The sequence below is a fragment of the Triticum urartu genome, chromosome 4 (genome assembly GCF_003073215.2).
Source record: "Triticum urartu cultivar G1812 chromosome 4, Tu2.1, whole genome shotgun sequence".
Lineage (NCBI taxonomy): Eukaryota > Viridiplantae > Streptophyta > Magnoliopsida > Poales > Poaceae > Triticum > Triticum urartu.
In genome coordinates, this window is record NC_053025.1 from 390,441,219 (window position 1) to 390,463,100 (window position 21,882).

Consider the following 21,882-nt stretch of genomic DNA (forward strand, 5'->3'; position numbering starts at 1 on the left):
CTCAACAATAATTTGTTCACCCACCGTAGAATACTTATGCTCTTGAGAGAAGCCACTAGTGAAACCTATGGCCCCCGGGTCTATTCTCATCATTTCAATCTCCATCACTTTAATCTTGCTTTGCTTTTTACTTTGCCTTTACTTTTCACTTTGCATCTTTATACCAAAAATACCAAAAATATTATATCTATCAGATCTCACTCTCGTAAGTGACCGTGAAGGGATTGACAACCCCTAATCGCGTTGGTTGCGAGTAGCTATAGTTTTGTGCAGGTACGAGGGACTTGAGCATGGCCTCCTACTGGATTGATACCTTGGTTCTCAAAAACTGAGGGAAATACTTACGCTACTCTGCTGCATCATCCCTTCCTCTTCGGGGAAAACCAACGCAATCTCAAGATGTAGCAAGAAGGATTTCTGGCGCCGTTGCCGGGGAGTCTACGCAAAAAGTCAACATACCAAGTACCCATCACAATCCCTACCTCTCGCGTTACATTATTTGCCATTTTCCTCTCATTTTTCTCTCCCCCACTTCACCCTTGCCGTTTTATTCGCCCTCTCTCTCTATCCTCCCTCTTTGTTTGCCTCTTTTCCCTCGCCATGTCAGAACCAAAAAGAGTTGGGGGTTCTCTCCCAAGTTCTAGTGCTTTAGACAATCCTGCTATCTTATCTAAACTCATAAATCGGAATGCTATAGAACAACTTGCCGGAGTTATCAATGAGAACCTTAGTAATTTTGATGAAGATGATTCTGGAATTTTTCGTTATTTACTTGATGAATCTTTGAAAGATGCTTGGGATAGGCTGTTAAGGATCCGGGCTAGCTATGTACCCCAATATCAAATTGAGGTTTACTTAAAAAGCTTTTATGTTGGGCTACCCGCTTCGTTCAAACAAGTTTTAGATTCTATTTTCGAGGGGGGTTTTCTTGAAGGGGGCCCCATAGATACCTATGAGAGGATGAAAACTATATTTGGGTACCCCATTAATGAGAAAACTGAAATCACATCTCTCTTGCTTTCTTACCAAAACGGATCCATTAAAGAGATAAAAGCTAGCCTAGATGCCAATTTCCGCAACATTCTTAATCTTTCTTCTACCATTAATGGACATGTACTCTATCAAAATAGAAAGATTAATTCCATAGATAACAAGTTTGCTCTCTTTTTCTCTAAAACCAAAGATGGCAATACCTAAATCTATCCTCGCTTTTATGCCTAGCTAGGGGCGTTAAACGATAGCGCTTGTTGGGAGGCAACCCAATTTTATTTTTATTCCTTGCTTTTTGCTCCTGCTTAGTAATAAAAAAATTATTTAGCCTCTGTTTTGTTTGTGTTTTTTGTGTTTAATTAGTGTTTGTGCCAAGTAGAACCGTTGGGAAGACTTGGGGAAAGTCTTGTTGAACTTGCTGTAAAAAACAGAAACTTTAGCGCTCACGAGAACTGCTATCATTTTTATTTGAAGAGTGCTATTTAGTTAATTATTTTTTCATATGATTAATGGATAAATACCTCACGTCCAGAAATTTATTTTAGAATTTTGGGGTTCCAGATCTTGCGCTAGCTACAGATTACTACAGACTGTTCTGTTTTTGACAGATTCTGTTTTTCGTGTGTTGTTTGCTTATTTTGATGAATCTATGGTTAGTAAAATAGTTTATAATCCATAGAGAAGTTGGAATACAGTAGGTTTAACATCAATACAAATTAAGAATGAGTTCATTACAGTACCTTGAAGTGGTCTTTTGTTTTCTTTCGCTAACGGAGCTCACGAGTTTTCTACTTTAAGTTTTGTGTTGTGAAGTTTTCAAGTTTTGGGTGAATTCTTTTGATGGATTATGGAACAAGGAGTGGCAAGAGCCTAAGATTGGGGATGCCTATGGCACCCCCAAGATAATCCAAGGACACCAAAAAGTCAAAGCTTGGGGATGCCCCGGAAGTCATCCCCTCTTTCGTCCACTTCCATCGGTAATTTACTTGGAGCTATATTTTTATTCACCAACATGATATGTGTTTTGCTTGGAGCGTCTTGTATTATTTTTGTCTTTGTGTCTTAGTATTCCACAATCATCCTTGCTGTACACACCTTTTGAGAGAGCCATAAATGAATTGAAATTTGATAGAATACTCTATGTGCTTCACTTAGATCTTTTAGAGCACGGTGGTGGATTTGTTTTAAAGAAGCTATTGATCTCTCATGCTTCACTTAAATCATTTTGAGAGTCTCTTAATAGCATGGTAATTTGCTTAATAATAATATGATTGGTATTCAAGATTTATGAAACTTTCTTTTGAGTGTGTTGAATACTAAGAAAAGATTGAAGCATGATAATTGTTTTGAGATATGGAGGTGATAATATTAAAGTCATACTAGTTGAGTAGTTGTGAATTTAAAGAATACTTGTGTTAAAGTTTGTGATTCCCGTAGCATGCACGTATGGTGAACCGTTATGTGATGAAGTCGGAGCATGATTTATTTATTGATTTTCTTCCTTATGAGTGGCGGTCGGGGACGAGCGATGGTCTTTTCCTACCAATCTATCCCCCTAGGAGCATGCGCGTAATACTTTGCTTTGATAACTTCTAGATTTTTGCAATAAGTATATGAGTTCTTTATGACTAATGTTGAGTCCATGGATTATACGCACTCTCACCCTTCCACCTTTGCTAGCCTCTCTAATACTGTGCACTTTTCGCCAGTATCATACACCTACCATATACCTTCCTCAAAACAGCCACCATACCTACCTATTATGGCATTACCATAGCCATTCCGAGATATATTGCCATGCAACTTTCCATTGTTCCATTCATGACACATTCATCATTGTCATATTGCATATCCCGGTACACCGCCGGAGGCATTCACATAGAGTCATATTTTGTTCTAAGTATCGAGTTGTAATTGTTGAGTTGTAAGAAAAATAAAAGTGTGATGATCATCATTATTAGAGCATTGTCCCAGTGAGGAAAGGATGATGGAGACTATGATTCCCCCATAAGTCGGGATGAGACTCCGGACGAAAAAAATAAAAAAAAGAGGCCAAAGAAGCCCAAATAAAAAGAGGCCATAAAAAAGAGAAAAGGCCCAAATAAAAATAAAAAAATATAAAAAAATAAAAAAAAAATGAGAGAAAAAGAGAGAAGGGACAATGTTACTATCCTTTTACCACACTTGTGCTTCAAAGTAGCACCATGATGTTCATAGTAGAGAGTCTCTCATGTTATCACTTTCATATACTAGTGGGAATTTTACATTATAGAACTTGGCTTGTATATTCCAATGATGGGCTTCCTCAAATTGCCCTAGGTCTTCATGAGCAAGCAAGTTGGATGCACACCCACTTAGTTTCTTTTTGAGCTTTCATATACTTATAGCTCTAGTGCATCCGTTGCATGGCAATCCCTACTCACTCGCATTGATATCTATTGATGGGCATCTCCATAGCCCGTTGATACGCCTAGTTGATGTGAGACTATCTTCTCCTTTTTGTCTTCTCCACAACCACCATTCTATTCCACCTATAGTGCTATATCCATGGCTCACGCTCATGTATTGCGTGAAGATTCGAAAAAGTTTTGAAAAAGTTTAGAGATGAAACAATTGCTTGGCTTGTCATCGAGGTTGTGAATGATTTAAATACTTTGTGTGGGAAGATAGAGCATAGCCAGACTATATGATTTTGTAGGGATAACTTTCTTTGGCCATGTTATTTTGAGAAGACATAATTGCTTTGTTAGTATGCTTGAAGTATTATTATTTTTATGTCAATATAAACTTTTGTCTTGAATCTTTCGAATCTGAATATTCATATCCACAATTAAGAAGATTTGCATTGAAATTATGCCAAGTAGCACTCCGCATCAAAAATTCTCTTTTTATCATTTACCTACTCGAGGACGAGCAGGAATTAAGCTTGGGGATGCCTGATACGTGTCCAACATATCTATAATTTTTATTCTCCATGCTATTATTATCTACTGTTTTGGACTATATTGGGCTTTATTTTCCACTTTTATATTATTTTTGGGACTAACCTATTAACCGGAGGCCCAGCCCAGAATTGTTGTTTTTTGCCTATTTCAGTGTTTCGAAGAAACGGAATATCAAGCGGAGTCCAAACGGAATGAAACCTTCGGGAATGTGATTTTATCACCGAACGTGATCCAGGAGACTTGGACCCTACGCCAAGGCATCGGAGAGGCGGTCACGAGGGTGGGGGGCGCCCCCCCCTAGGGCGCGCCCCCTGCCTCATGGGCCCCTCGGTGCTCCACCGACGTACTCCTTCCTCCTATATATACCTACGTACCCCCAAACGATCAGAACAGGAGCCAAAAACCTAATTCCACCGCCGCAACTTTCTGTATCCACGAGATCCCATCTTGGGGCCTGTTCCGGAGCACCGCCGGAGAGGGCCGTCATCATGGAGGGCTTCTACATCATCATAGCCTCTCCGATTAAGTGTGATTAGTTTACCTCAGACCTTCGGGTCCATAGTTAGTAGCTAGATGGCTTCTTCTCTCTTTTTGGATCTCAATACAAAGTTCTCCCCCTCTCTTGTGGAGATCTATTCGATGTAATCTTCTTTTTGCGGTGTGTTTGTTGAGACCGATGAATTGTGGGTTTATGATCAAGTCTATCTATGAATAATATTTGAATCTTCTCTGAATTCTTTTATGTATGATTGGTTATCTTTGCAAGTCTCTTCGAATTATCCGTTTGGTTTGGCCAACTAGATTGGTAGTTCTTGCCATGGGAGAAGTTCTTAGCTTTGGGTTCGATCTTGCGGTGTCCTTTCCGAGTAACAGAAGGGGCAGCAAGGCACATATTGCATCATTGCCATCGAGGATAACAAGATGGGGTTTATTTCATATTGCATGAATTTATCTCTCTACATCATGTCATCTTGCTTAAGGCGTTACTCTGTTTTTAACTTAATACTCTAGATGCATGCTAGATAGCGGTCGATGAGTGGAGTAATAGTAATAGATGCATAATTGTTTCGGTCTACTTGTCACGGACGTGATGCCTATATACATGATCATGCCTAGATATTCTCATAACTATGCTCAATTCTGTCAATTGCTCAACAATAATTTGTTCACCCACCGTAGAATACTTATGCTCTTGAGAGAAGCCACTAGTGAAACCTATGGCCCCCGGGTCTATTCTCATCATTTCAATCTCCATCACTTTAATCTTGCTTTGCTTTTTACTTTGCCTTTACTTTTCACTTTGCATCTTTATACCAAAAATACCAAAAATATTATATCTATCAGATCTCACTCTCGTAAGTGACCGTGAAGGGATTGACAACCCCTAATCGCGTTGGTTGCGAGTAGCTATAGTTTTGTGCAGGTACGAGGGACTTGAGCATGGCCTCCTACTGGATTGATACCTTGGTTCTCAAAAACTGAGGGAAATACTTACGCTACTCTACTGCATCATCCCTTCCTCTTCGGGGAAAACCAACGCAAGCTCAAGACGTAGCAGTGATCTTCACCTTTCCTTTTTACATTTTATCCTTTGTCAAGCACATTGTGTTGGAAAGATACTGATATATATATCCAATTGGATGTAAGTTATCATGAACTATTATTGTTGACATTACCCTTGAGGTAAAAGGTTGGGAGGCGAATCTATAAGCCCCTATCTTTCTCTATATCTGATTAAAACTTTGAACCATTAAATATCACATGAGTGTTAGAAATTGTGAAAGATTAAATGATAGTTGAGTATGTGGAGTTGGCTAAATCAAAGCTCTGACATAGACCCTTCCTGGAAATAAGATGAATTGCAATTGTTTGATGACTGAGAATATAGTTTGTTAGTTTCAAGAAAGTTTATGATCTATACTTTAACATGTGAATAGCTTGTTACTTGATCATGATTTTTTTATTAAAATGAGCTATCGTTATGATATATAATGATGCTATAAAAAGTGATTGGAACTATCATTGATGAAACTTATGCACTTGCTAGCATTCACACTTCATAAATTATTTCTTTTATCATTTACCTACTCGAGGATGAGCATAAATTAAGCTTGGGGATGTTGATACATCTCCAACGTATCTATAATTTATGAAGTATTCATGCTATTATATTATCAACCTTGGATGTTTTATATGCATTTATATGCTATTTTATATGGTTTTTGGGACTAACCTATTAACCTAGAGCCCAGTGCCAGTTTCTGTTTTTTTCTTGTTTTAGAGTATCGTAGAAAAGGAAAACCAAACGGAGTCCAATTGACCTGAAACTTTGACGGAGCTTATTTTTGGACCAGAAGAAGGCCAAGGGGTAAAAGAGTTGGGCCAGAAGAGTCCCGTGCTGCCCACGAGGATGGGAGGCGCGCCCCCTTACCTCCTGGACAGCCCGAAGACCCCCTGACTTGTTCTCGATGCCAAAACCCCTTATATATACAGAAACCTCCAGAAATTAATCTAGATCGGAAGTTCCGCCGCCGCAAGCCTCTGTAGCCACGAGAAATCAATCTAGGCCCTCTCTGGCACCTTGCCGGAGGGGACCATCATCACCGGAGGCCATGGAGGAGGATCCCGGAGGGGCCATCACCGCCATGAAGGCCAAGGACCAGAGGGAGAACCTCTCCCCATCTAGGGGGGAGGCCATGGAGGAGGAAGCACAAGGGGGAGAACCTCTCCTCCTCTCTCTTGGTGGCACCGGAGTGCCATCGAGAGGGGAATCATCGCCGCAGTGATCGTCTTCATCAACATCACCATCATCATCATCATCATCATCACCCTCATCTCTTCTACACGGTCCACTCTCCCGCACCCCGCTGTAATCCCTACTTGAACATGGTGCTTTATTCCACATATTATGATCCAATGATGTGTTGCCATCCTATGATGTTTCGAGTAGATATCCTTTGTCTTTGGGTTGATCGATGATCTAGATTGGTATGAGTTGTATGTTTTACTTTGGTGTTGTCCTATGGTGCCCTCCGTGTCGCGCAAGCGTGAGGGATTCCCGCTGTAGGGCGTTGCAATATGTCCATCGTTTGCTTATTGTCTGCGTTGTGTGAGTGACTGAAACACAAACACGGATAAGCGGGCCATGACGTATGGGAATAAAGAGGACTTGGTACTTTAATGCTATGGTTGGGTTTTACCTTAATGATCTTTAGTAGTTGCGGATGCTTGCTGGAGTTCCAATCATAAGTGCATATGATCCAAGAAGAGATAGTATGTTAGCTTATGCCTCTCCCTCATATGAAACTGCAATAGTGATTACCGATCTTGTTAACAATTGCCTAGGACAATTCCGCATACCGACCCATCATTATTCCACACTCGCTATTTATAATATTTAGTAATATATTCTAACTTTATGATAACAACACCTACTTTAATATTTTAGCTCTCCGATATCATGCAAAGTTATCCACTTCATACCCACAACGTAGTTTTATTTCTCATTGCTAGTTGGAAGCAAACGTTCGATGTACGTAGAGTCGTATCAGTGGCTGATAGGGCTTGAGAGAATATTGATCTTACCTTTAGCTCCTTCTGGGTTCGACACTCCATACTTATCACTTCCACCTTTGGAAATTGCTACAATGATTCCCTGCACTTGGGGATTATCAGTGTCGATGAAGCCTCCTGGCGCTCCTGGGGGCACGCAAGCGCGGTGAGGCTCGCCATGCGATCCGGCCGTGGCCTGAGGCGTGAGCAGGGAGCAGAAGGGCGGCGCTCCCGTGGCCGTGGCGTCCAGTAGCTTGGTGAGGGAGTCCTGGATTAGGGGGTCTCCGGACAGCCGGACTATATCCTTTGGCCGGACTGTTGGACTATGAAGATACGAGATTGAAGACTTTGCCCCGTGTCCGGATGGGACTCTACCTGGCGTGGAAGGCAATCTAGGAAATACGGATATGTATATCTCCTCCTTTGTAACCGACCTTGTGTAACCCTAGCCCCCTCCGGTGTCTATATAAACCGGAGGGTTTTAGTCCATAGGACAACATACAATCATACCATAGGCTAGCTTCTAGGGTTTAGCCTCTTTGATCTCGTGGTAGATCAACTCTTGTAATACTCATATCATCAAGAACAATCAAGCAGGACGTAGGGTATTACCTCCATCAAGAGGGCCCGAACCTGGGTAAACATCGTGTCTCCTGCCTCCTGTTACCATCCGCCTTAGACGCACAGTTCGGGACCCCCTACCCGAGATCCGCCGGTTTTGACACCGACATTGGTGCTTTCATTGAGAGTTCCACTGTGTCATCACCGTAAGGCTTGATGGCTCCTTCGATCATCACTAGCGATGTGGTCCAGGGTGAGGCTTTCCTCCCCGGACAGATCTTCGTATTCGGCGGCTTCCCGCTGCGGGCCAATTCGCTTGGCCATCTGGAGCAGATCGAAAGCTACGCCCCTGGCCATCAGGTCAGATTTGGAAACTTGAACTACACAGCCGACATCCGTGGAGACTTGATCTTCGATGGATTCGAGCCCATGACGGACGCGCCGCACAGTCGCGACGAGCAAGACGTAACTCTGCCGTCGGCCAGTGTTCGGGAGATCGCATCCGCAGCTACTCCGGCCGTTAACCTGGAGCAAATCGCGCCATCCGAGAGCGGAGGTATAGACCCTGCCATGGAGGCCGCACTCTTAGTGGCGATAGAGCCAGATACTGACTTCACCCCTTACGAGAGCCGTGTCGCCGAACCACTGGATTCATCTCCGGCCACAGACTCCGAGCCACTCACATCCGTGTCCGTCGAATCCGACTGGGCGCCGATCATGGAGTTCACCTCCGTGGATATCTTTCAGCACTCACCTTTCGGAGATGTGCTAAATTCATTAAGGTCTCTCTCCCTGTCAGGAGAACCTTGGCCGAACTATGTCCGGCTAGAATGGGATGCGGACGACAAAGAAATTCGCTGCCCACCCACCACCCACTTAGTAGCCACTATCGACGACTTAACGACATGCTCGACTTCAACTCCGAAGACATCGACGGTACGGACGACGATGCCAGAGACAAACAGGAACCACCGCCCATAGGGCGCCAGACCACCACTTCATCACATGACGTATACATGGTGGATACACCAAGAGAGGGCAATGGCGAAGAGACAGCGGGGGATGCACCCGCCAAGAAACCCGAGCGCCGACGTCAGCGGCGCCGCTCTAAGTCCCGCCATAGCAAAAACAGCGATAACAGCACAAGAGGGAATAATAGTCCAATCGACTCTGGAAGAAACGACAACTGCACCACCTCGGTGGCAGAAAACGATCAAGATGCAAACTGCAAACATAATACGGATCCGACATCCGAACACGATAACGCCAAGGATAAGCCTCATCAAACCCCGTCTGGGGAAGAAAGCAGTCCGGACGAAGATGCACACATCATCCCGGAAACACACTTGGAGCAAGAGAACCTCCGCAGAAGGCTTATTGCCACAGCGAGGAGCCTGAAGAAATAGAAGCAAAGGCTCAAGGTAGCACAAGATACGCTCAACAGCAAGTGGAACAAAGTAACAAAGTATGGTGGAAGTTAAAAAATAGCTATCCAAAGCGCAAGCTATTACCGGAATTTGACGACGAGGCCTTAGAGCCTATACAGCCGAAGAATGATACGGCCAACTGGCCGGATACACCACCTTGTGAACGCGATAGAGCGGCTAACAAAGTCACGCATAAGTCAACACACGATCTACGTGAGAACTTGCATCAAAAATCCGGCTTGACCAGATCCATATGGATCTAGGAAGCGCGCTATGGTACAAAACCAACACCGAATACTGCAACCGTCTGAACACCATGGCACATCCCAATATAGGGGTGCCGCACACCCCCTATGTTTCACCGATGAGGTGCTGGATTATGAATTCCCAGAGGGATTCAAACCGGTGAACATAGAGGCGTACGACGGGACCACAGACCCTGGAGTTTGGATAGAGGACTTCATCCTCCATATTCATATGTCTCGTGGAGACGATCTCCATGCCATTAAATACTTGCCCCTCAAGCTTAAAGGGCCAGCTAGGCACTGGCTGAAAAGCCTCCCCGAAAACTCAATTGGAATTTGGGAAGAGCTCGAGGACGCTTTTCGGGCTAATTTTCAAGGGACTTATGTCCGACCTCCAGATGCAGACGATTTAAGTCATATAGTCCAACAGTCCGGAGAGTCCGCCCGAAAGCTTTGGAACAGGTTCCTCACCAAGAAGAACCAAATCGTCGACTGTCCGGACGCTGAAGCCTTAGCAGCTTTTAAACACAGCGTCCGAGACGAATGGCTCGCCAAACACCTCGGCCAAGAAAAACCGAGAACGATGGCAGCCCTAACAAGCCTCATGACCCGCTTTTGTGCGGGCGAGGACATATTGTTGGCCCGTAGCAGCACCAGCGACCCAAGCACATCCGAAGTTAGGGATGGCAATGGTAAACCACGACGCAACAAAAACAAGCGTCGAAATAAAGAAGGTAGCCCAGATAACACGGCGGTAAATGCCAGATTTAGGGGCTCCCGGCCAGGTCAGCGGAAAAAGCCTTTCAAAGGCAGTAGAGAAGGACAATCTGGCCTAAAAAAAATTCTTGACAAACTCTGTCAGATTCACGACACCCCAGACAAACCTGCAAATCATACCCATAGAGAATGTTGGGTCTTCAAGTAGGCCGGCAAGCTAAACGCCGAACACAAGGGGGAAGAGACACCAAGCGAAGACGAGGATGAACCTCGCCAGCAAAGCACCGGAGGACAGAAAAAGTTCCCACCAGAGGTTAAAACAGTAAACGTGATCCATGTGACATAGAGGAGAAGCAAGCATGCACTTCGATGCACACGTGCCATAGAGCCCGTCACCCCTAGGTTCAACCGCTGGTTGGCCTGCCCGATCACTTTTGATCGTAGGGATCACGATACAAATATCCGGCGCGAAGGACTGACGGCCTTGGTGTTAGACCCAATCATAAATGGGTACCATTTCACACGAGTCCTCATGGACGGCGGCAGTGATCTAGATCTGATATATCAGGACACATTCCGCAAAATGGGGATAGACCCGACACAAATAAGCCACAGTAATACTACCTTTAAGGGAGTAGTACCAGGCCAAGAGGCCCGTTGTACGGGCTCTCTACTACTAGAGGTGGTATTCGGTTCTCCCGATAACTTCCGAAGCGAAAGGTTAACTTTTCACATTGCCCCATTCCGAAGTGGCTATCAAGCACTACTCGGAAGAACGACTTTCGCTCGTTTTAACGCAATACCGCATTATGCTTTTCTCAAGCTTAAGATGCCCGGTCATCATGGCATCATCACAGTTAGCGGAAGTACCGAATGTTTTTTACGAACGGAAGAGGATGCGGCGGCTCTAACAGCTGCGAACTAGACGGCCTCACTAACCAGAAAAAATGGCAGGTCGTCAAGACCACGGACACGGTTAGACGAGTCCGGCATTCCATCACATATACATGAGATGGGTTTGATGATCAAACCCTCATAAATGATACCAGGGGCTCCCCGCGTTTAATCAGGGCCAACCCGGCTCAACTTGGCTTCTCTTGAATTTTGATAGTTCATTGATAATAACCAATTCTTCTTTTTTTGGCACGGCAACTTTCACCTAAGTTCTTTCCTTTTACAGATGACAATCGTGCTACACCCATCCAGGACACGGCACAATGGAGATACAGGCGCAGACGTGCAGCAGGGACCCGCCCAAAGGTTTCTTTTTAGATTAAGACCCTGCGTAAACCTTTTTTTTACTGTCTCTTGTTGCTCACATCCTCCGGATACTCCACACAACCGAGAAGGATGCTGGCGTTATTGGCATGTGGCCATGCCAGGATTTTGCACGTTCCTGGACACATAGGGTTTCTTATTAAGGGCATTGTTTAGCCCGGTATATGTTATAAAGACCGAACACCTTAGGGAGTGTTCGGCGTCGCGAGTTTGGCCCTATATGCATCAGCTCCAAATCATGTCTTTGGTCAAATGTTGGGTTTGCCCGGCTCCCACGTTTTGGTACCTTACGTTTCATTATATCGGCTAAGGTAGCACTGGGAGAACTACTGCGATTGTGCCCTGGTCCATCCGGATGAGCACCTCAGTAGAGAAAGCCGAAAACTGACTGTCATGATATAGCGAGAGACTGGTCAACCACTCGATGACTCATCGGAATCTTCGGGATTCCTCCGCATTAATGAATGGCCATTTCTCGGTCATGTACGAACGTGCCCCGTATTCGGACAAGCGCAGAAGTACCAGGGGCTATATAGTAGCCCCACTGTCAAACTCCTATGGCTAAGTGAAAGTGTTAAAGCAATATAGTCCAATTGCCTCGTTCGCTGCGCTATCACCTCCTTCACGGACCAAGACGTTGGATCAAGTGTGGATATGCATTTTTTGCGAACACCCCCGCATTATATGCGTGGGGGAGGAAGCCGACGACTGCAAACTTTCAGGTTATATACATATATACATAAACGACCGCACAGGAGGCATCATAGTACTTTCGGGCAAAAGTATAAATACAACCTTAATGATTCAATAAAACATTGTTCTTACAATGGGAATACATGTCACTAGAACATAATATTCTTTGAGCACTGAGCCTCTATCAAACAAGCGCCTTCAAGAACTTCTTCAAAGTAGTGCTCGGCAGCTACTCAGCCTATGGCCGAACCCTGTGTCGCAACAGTGGTGGCTTCCATCTCTGCCCAGTATGTCTTGACACGGGCAAAGGCCATCCGCACACCCTCTATGCACGCCGATCTCTTTACAGCATCGATGCGTGGAACAGCACCAAGGAATTGTTGCACTAAACTAAAGTAGCTATTCGGCCTTGGCCCTCCCGGCCACAGGTGATCCACAACGGACCTCATGGCAAATCCGGACAACCTATGGAGCTCGGCCCACTCGGCCATTTGCTCATTCAACAGCAGCGGACAAACTGGAGCATGAAACTATGACCAGAGCAGTTTTGCCACTTCGTGATCTTTCTGATCCTTGAAGTACTCTGCCGCATCAGCAGCGCTTGCAGCCAAATCCGCGTAGACGTCCGCAGAACTCCATAGCCGGTCCAGAGGTGCATACTTCAGATCCCCGAACTTAATATGCAGCAAGAAGGGTTTCCCAGACACGATATCTGCAGCTTGATTCAGCTCCTCCTTCGTCGCTCTAATTTTGGAGCGGGCTTCCTTGGCAACCACCAGGGCCTTCTCCAGGTCCGTCGCCTTCGCCCGGTTTTCATCTTCAAGAAGCTGGTAACGGTCAGCGGCATCTTTTAACTCTACAGTCATCTTGGCTATTTTTTCCTTGCTCTCTCAATGCGCGGCCTTTTCGGCCCTTAACTCTTCGGCCGCCTTTAGAGCGGCCGCATTGCTGCTCCTTGCTTGCTCCTTGGCTCGGGAAAGCTCTGCCCGAAGGGTCTCCACGGTGGCAGCTCCATCTGCAGTCACAACATATTAAAGATACTTGCATCATGCTACTCTTATTATGTGACAATCACCAGAGAAATCACTCACCCTGTGCCTCGTCAAGCCGCTTGTTGACAAGCATGATGTCGGCATCTGCCGTATCAAGTTGTCGCTTTAGCTCGGCAAACCCATTAGTCCGGCTAGCCACCGGAGCTTCAGCCACCTGCACATAAAGGCAGTCTAGTTATTACCTGGGACTATGATCCTCTGTTTGTCGCCGTTTTCGACGACAACCAGAGTCTCAGGGGCTACTATCTGCATAGGGCACACCTAACGTATGCAGTACTATCAAAAACATACACTTTTTCATGTACCTCAAAGCCTTTCAGCGGACTCATAAAGGCTTCATGCAAACCGCATTCAGCGGATGAAATCCTTTCAATTACCGTACCCATTAGCGTATGATGCACTTCCGAGACGGCTGCTTGCCCCAGAAGATCCTTCAGCGTGCCCGACCACACACTGTACGGACCCTTGCTGTTGCTCTCCTTAGGAGCCGGATACTAGGGATCCCGGGTAGCCAAAGGGTTATCCTCCGGCCTTAGTGGATCCGGAGATACCCTTCGCGACGACACTTCAAGGTCGCCCGCTTCATGAGGCGGGGTGTCGGGGGGGAGGCGTTTCGCTCTCCATCATCTCTAGAAGAAGATCCCCCGAAGACAAACTCTGTCGAGACGGGCTACGATCCGGACTATAATTTATAAGCACTGGTTATTGTCTTCGGAAGTAAGGTAGGATATTTCCACTATTAAAGTACTTTTCGACTACTTACAGCTCGGTAGAGGGCTGATCCCCGCGTGGACATTGTGCGGCAAGAATACCCTCCGAGGCAGGACCCTCTGACGAAGATTTCTTCTCCCGTTTCGAAACCTTAGTTTCCGGATCTTCAGAGGTAGTCCTCTTCCTTCCCCGGAGAGCGAGAATGTTAGATTCTTCCCTTTGGTTGTCCTCCCTCGTGGAGGCGCTCATCCCCCCGGTTGGAATGAGTAGCGAGTGAGGCCCGCTTTCGCCCTCTCTCTTCCCCCCATCATCTTCCTTTGAGGGCACTAGATAAGGCGCCGGCTCGAGCATCTTGTCTAGTACCGGATTGTCCAAGCCCTCAGGAAGGGGGGCCGAACACCTGATCATCATCGCCTTCTCTATCCAGTCCTGGTCAAAGAGCAGCTCTTTAGAATGATGCCATGATAAATAAAAGGACAGCAGGTTCAGCATGGTATTACTTACTTGGGCAGTGGGGCGGTTGCAGCTCAGGCCCACGTCCTCGGTGGTGTCCGGACACTCTATTTGGGATCCGAAGAATGATTTGTACATCTCTTCGTGCGTCATGCCGAGGAAATGCTGGATAGCTCGCGGTCCTTCCGGGTTGAATTCCCACATGCGGAGGGGCCGACGTTTGCAAGGTTGGACTTGACGAACTAGCATAACTTGCACTACCATAACCAGACTGAAATCTCCCTCAAAGAGATCTCGGATACGGCTCTGCAGTATTGGCACGTCCTTGGCTGGACCCCAGCCCAGCCCCCTGCTGACCCATGACATCAGTTGTGGTGGGGGGCCCGAGCGAAAGGTGGGGGCAGCTACCCACTTGGCACTTCGGGGAGCTGGTGATGTAAAACCACTACCGTTGCCACAATCCGGACACCTCTGGGAAGGAATCCTCAGGACATGGAGCGTCAGCGATTTTGCTTATTAAAGCACGCGCATGCTGCATGCTGCCCCTCGATCATCTTCGGCTTCACATCGAAGGTCTTGAGCCACAGGCCTAAGTGAGGGGTAATGCGGAGGAAGGCCTCACATACGACAATAAATGACGAGATGTGAAGAAGGGAATCCGGGGCCAGATCGTGAAAATCCAGCCCGTAATAGAACATAAGACCCCTAACAAAGGGATCCAGAGTGAGGCCTAGTCCTCGGAGGAAGTGGGAGACGGACACAACGCTCTCGTTGGGTTCGGGAGTAGGGACGACCTGCCCTCGAGCGGGCAGCCTATGCGAAATTTCGGCGGTCAGATATCTGGCCTCCCTCAACTTCTTGATGTCATCCTCCGTGACGGAGAAAGGCATCCATCGACCTTGAAGGTTGGATCCGGACATGGTTGAAGGCCTGAAGCACCTGACCTGAGCTTTGGGTGTTAGAACTCGAGGCGGGGGAAGGATTCGATTGAGCGCAGGAGGGAAAAAAGAAAAAGCCTTGTACCCTTTATAAAGAGGGTGAATATCGAGCGTCCTCCTCATGGCCATTTGGGACTTGCCTAAGATCTAGGAGTCATACCAACATGCACGGTTGGGTTACCCACGTTTGTATTGATGAGAATTCCGTGATAAGGGGGACACGATCTCTGCTTTGACAAGACGTGTCAAGAAAACCGCCTCGCGTTATGTGCGGATCTGGTTGAGAAAAACGGTTCAAATAATGACCAGGCAATGGCGTGATGTCATGCTGTCAAAACGTGTCAGCAGATTAGATTTGTGGAAATATTATTCTCTCTATGGTGGTATGTGGAACTTATTTTGCAGGGTCGGACATTGTCCTTGTATTCAAACTCTTCCATGGTGTATTCGGAGGATGAACCCGCCTTGTAATGCTGAAGACAACACTGCGCGCCGGACTCATCGTCATTGAAGTCTGGTTCGGGGGCTACTGAGGGAGTCCTGGATTAGGTGGTCTCCGGACAGCCGAACTATATCCTTTGGCCGGACTGTTGGACTATGAAGATATGAGATTGAAGACTTCGTCCCGTGTCCGGATGGGACTCTACCTGGCGTGGAAGGCAAGCTAGGGAATACGGATATGTATATCTCCTCCTTTGTAACCGACCTTGTGTAACCCTAGCCCCCTCCGGTGTCTATATAAACCGGAGGGTTTTAGTCCATAGGACAACATACAATCATACCATAGGCTAGCTTCTAGGGTTTAGCCTCTTTGATCTCGTGGTAGATCAACTCTTGTAATACTCATATCATCAAAAACAATCAAGCAGGACATAGGGTATTACCTCCATCAAGAGGGCCCAAACCTGGGTAAACATCGTGTCTCCTGCCTCATGTTACCATCCGCCTTAGACGCACAGTTCGGGACCCCCTACCCGAGATCTGCCGGTTTTGACACCGACACTTGGTGACGCGCTCCAACAATGCATCCCGGCCGCACTCCATCAGCCGGCATCGCAGCAGCTCTCGAGCCACCGTGAGTGTGGCCCCCATGTTTGCTTGTTCCCGTCGGGTGTGAGGCATCGTTGCCGCAGCGTGGCTTGAGGCCCTTGCGGCCGCCCGCGCTTGTCGTGGAGTGAGGGTGGATGGCGTTTGACCGCGTCGCCCGCGCCCTGCAGCGTTTGGCGGTGCGCGTGCCACCTGGGGTGCAGGGTTGAGGTCTTCTTGGGCGGACGGCGCCGCCCGGGCCGGCCAAGCTGCCCAGCGGTTGGCATTGGTCCTTGGGTCGCCGGACATCGGAACCGCGGGGTGTCGGCAGATCAACTGGCGGAAGAGAAGCTCTGATGCACCACTACCTGGCGCGCCAAATGTCGGATTTCGGGTTCCGGCAAAACCCTTGAGGTTCGAACACTCGGGTGCTCACAAAGATCTCTCCCCCTCTATAGCTCGCCAAAACCATGATCTCACGGCCTAGCTCGGCGAACCCAAAGAACACGAGACACAAGATTTATACTGGTTCGGGCCACCGTTGTGGTGTAATACCCTACTCTAGTGTGGTGTGGTGGATTGCCTCTTGGACTAAGGATGAATAGTTACAAGGGAAGAACATCCTCCTGAGGAGAGGTGTTCTTGTGCTTGGTGAGCTTGTGTGGTTGAGGATTCTCTCTCTCTCTAGATGAGCCGATCCCTTTATATGGTGCTGGCTAGTCCTATATATAGAGGCCCGGGTCCTCTTCCCAAATATTAGGCGGGAAGAGATCTCACAACAAACAATTTAAAGGGGCAGCTAGTACAAGCTATCCTAACAAAAGTAGTCTTCGCCTGCCAAAGGCTCTGGTGGTGACGCCGTCTTGGGCTCCACGATGACCTCCATCCTGCTGTCTTGCTGGTTTTGGTCTTGTTGCACCGATATGGAAACCTTTGCCTGATGCCTCGGGACTCCTCGTCTGCGTCTACCTCTTTAGCACCAAAGAGGAAACAAGGACACTGCGCACTGGCACCCGCCTGGCGCCCGCCTGGCTCCGGTCGTCATGGCTGGCGTCACAGGAACCTCGCGAGGTGTCCCTTGCCTTGATCTCTCCGCCCCTCACGAGCCAGCCTGGTGAGGCCGCCCCTGAGGAGGTCTTGCGTCGTCCGCCTCACGAGGCTTGGCCCCTCGCGAGGGTCTTGAGTATTTGCTGGTGAAGATGGGTCATACGGGGCCATTGGTGGAGCCACGCTGCGGGCCACAAGCAGGCAAGTCTGGGGACCCTCATTCCCAGAACGCCGACACGGTCGTCCGATGTCTCGCGAGGGACCGGTCGTCTAGCACAGGTCGGACATCCGACATTTCGGCTCGGGTGCGGCGTTGTTGGGTTTCCGGACGATGTCGGACGTCCGGAGGCTCGGTCGTCCGGAGGGCGTCGGACTTCTGATATTTTTTTACTGGACATGTTGCGCCGGATTTCCGAAGGAGCTCGGTCGTCCAACCGCTGGGACTTGTGGGACGTTTAGTAGTTGCCGGTCATCTGGACACTTTAGAGTTCGTTGGCTGGGCCTTCTGGCTGGTTGATCATCAGGGCGTCGGACGTCCAGTAAGTATCGATCGTCTGGTGGTTGTAGCTTGCCGGCATCTCCTTCTCTTGCTTATCGCGCTTGGCGTCCTCGTGGTCTTGTCCGTTGTTCATAGAAGCCCCATGGCCTTCCTCCAAGTACCTGGTCACACACAACGTCTCCGCTTGAGGTAGTAGCCATGTCTCGCATGTAGAATGTAAGATCGGAGAGGAACGACTTCACCTCGGTTTTGATGGCCCTTGCACGAGCTCCAGTCATTGGTCCACTTGGTGTCTTGGGAGACAAAGGTACGTCCATGGGGATAACCATAGGATGCCCTGCATCAAGAAACCCCCTCCAATTAGGCCTCCCTCTCCCCTTCCCATGGGGAGAAGGGGGTGCCACCACTATTGGGTCCTTGTGGCCCTACTCCTTCCACCTCTTGGCCTTTTAAGGCACGTTGATAGTTAATTAAATATAAAAGCCTCCTAACTATTATTAGAGCTTTTTATTATTAATTCAACATCTCCGGAAACATCTTCCACCTATATATTATTTATTGGTAATATCCGGTATTGCTCGATAAACTCCGAAACCCTTCCAGTGACCCCGAAACACTTTCAATTCCTCTCAAAACTATTTTGAATATTAACAAAACTATTTCATAAATAAATCCTCATTACTCCCATTCTACTAACACTCAGTAGATCGTGATTACCTTAAGCTTGTGACCCTATAGGTTCGGTAAAACATAGACATGAACAAAACTCCTTTGTTTAATGACCGATAACGGAACCGTGGACGTCCATATCTGTCCCTATGAGTACATGAATGACATTTGAGTGAACCTTTGGTTATTATGTGATATTCCCTTTGCTTCGCGATACTTCACAAAACCCGAGGTGCGATGTATCAGTATCCTCTTGAGTCATACACATGCTCACTATACCGTTCTCGTTATCGGTTTTTGTTCTTCTTTCTCGTTGATATATTCCAGCATCCCCGTGATGTAGTCACCTGCGTCTGACCAGACGATGACAGATGTCATCACACCAAGAGGGCCCTAAGAATATCTCTCCATAGCCGGAGGAGCAAATCCCACTCTCGAGCTATCTAGTCCATTATCAAACTTTCCGATGAACCCGTAAGTTGTTAGTTATGATCACGTGTTACAGACGATGTTTGAGCAACCACAAAGTCCACCGTACGGTAAAAAGTGACTACAATACTCTCATAGTCTATGGAACTAAAACACATGTTAATACTCTGTGTTATAACAATTGGTTTCAGATGATATTATCTCAAAGTATAATAAACAAGTTTGGGTCAATTCAATATGATCGTTCTTCTAACGTCATACACTCAATGTTGTTTTGGGACTATCGTTACACTTCAAGGGATCCTAAGATCAGGAAAACATGATCATCAACAACACTTGAGCCACTCTTAGAGGGAAGACTAGGAACCTAATTTTACCGTTTATCATTCCGCACGTGCATATGAGTTTTCCACTAAATCGCACATTCTAGGATCATAGCAGTTATAACATAGAATATAAACTCTTAATTATGAATATAGAAATATAATAATACAATATTATTGCCTCTAGAGCATATTTCCAACACTACCCACCACCACCACAAAAATTTCTTGATCATCGCATTAAGGGTTTGCACAAACCTCTAGGAAGCTTAAAAATGACAAAGGGAATATATGCACTACTTGGTAAAATGGACTTGATCAACACTTCTTTCCCTGCTAAAGACATAGTTTCCTAGATCCACCATGTACCTTGTCCCGTAAGCAGTCCTTGATATATTTAAATGCACCATTCTTATAACCCAACATCCAACATCATGCCCAGGTACTTCTCATTCAAGGATTCATTAGCACCATGAAATATACCTTTCACCTCCTCCCTAACGCCAACGGGACATCTTTTGCTGAAGAAAATAGATGATTTCTCACAACTTATGCGTTGACATGGAGCATGGAAATATATATCAAATATTTTGTTAACATCCACTATCCCCACAACATTTGCTTAGAAAAATAACAGGTTGTCATTTGCAAACAATAAATGGTTAACTAGTCGAGTTTGCGTCTCCACCCAAATACCACCCAGACTATATTACTCGACACTGAATTTTAAGAGGCATGGTAGGACCTCTGCTACTAACAAGAAAATGGATCATGGAATAGGGGCCCCTGACGGATACCATGAGAAGGTCTAAATTCATGAAGCTTCTTTCCATTGAACAAAACTGAGAATTTCACTGATCTAACCAACCTCGTCACAATAGACACCCACCGCTCATTGAAACCCAACTTGATCATAATGGACTTCAAATAGTTCTACTCCACTCTAGCATAGGCTTCAACATGTCAAGCTTAAGAGCATTGTTGGTTATTTTTAACTTTATTTTTCATCATAAAATGCAAACACTCGTATGCATAAATTAAGTTGGCCTGCGACAAAGGCTTAGTGTAAGACCGGGCGTGCACTCACGTTAGGCATCACTATAAATGGGCCAACCCATGTAGCTTCCAGGTTAGCACGTGTCCCCCTGTTTTTTTATCTGTTTGTCTTTTTTCGTTCTTATTTTTGAAAATATTGTAAATAAATATATACCAAAAGATAGCATTAACAAAAAAATTCAAAACTATGAATTTTAAAAAATGTTAACACAATGTAAAACATCTGTTAGCTTAATTCAGAAAAAATGTTTGTGATGTTTAAAATATGTTCACGCGTAAAAAATTACGTAAAATTTTTAAAAACAAATTTATACAATGTAAAAAGTATTTGTGTAATTCAAAAAATGTTTTGTACCATTCAATAAAAATGTACATTACATTTTAAAAAATGCTCACACATTTCAAAAATATGTTCATGACATTTAAAAAATATATTTATATAATCTACAAAAAGTTTCCCAAAGGTTAAAAATTGTTTCATATCATTCAAAAAATGTTTCACCATGTATTTTATAAATGTTAAAATATATTAAAAACAAGTGTTTGAAACAGTGTTAACCATATATTTGAAAAATGTTAGATGTGTATAAAAAATGTTTTATATGTATACAAAAAATGTACAATATGTATGAAAAAAATGTTCACGTAGTTTAAAAAAACTTTATTGCCATTACAAATGTTCAACATGTATTTTGCAAAAGGTTTAACATTTATTCAAAAAAATGTCCAAACATATACTTAAAAAATGTTCGCCATGTGTTTAATAAATGGTCAAGGTGTATCAAAAAAATATTTCACGTGTACACTATAAATAGATTGTGTAAAAATAGACATGCATAGAAAAAAGAAAAAAAGGAAAAGAAATAAAACACCATAGAACCCGGTGAAGAAAACGCCAACAAACTAAAGATAGCTGACGAAGAAACAAAGAAAAGTAGAAACAACTAAGAAAACCAAGGAAAACCGGTGAAAAAACGAAGCAAAAGCAAGAAAAAAGAACACAAAAAAACGGTGAAGAAACGATGTTAAACAGAAAAACCTAAGAAAAACGGGGAAATTCGGTGAATAAACAAAGGAAAACGAAGAAAATCAAAGTAAAATGATGAAAAAAAAGGAAAGGCAAAGAAAACCATGCAAAAAAAGTGGAAACAGAAGAAAAAAAAAACCTGCTATAGGATAAAAAAATATGCTATACTACTGGGCTGGCCGACGACCCCGATTACAGTTCAGGTCAGGCAGGCCGTAGGTTGGTGTCCAGCCTATCAACGTAC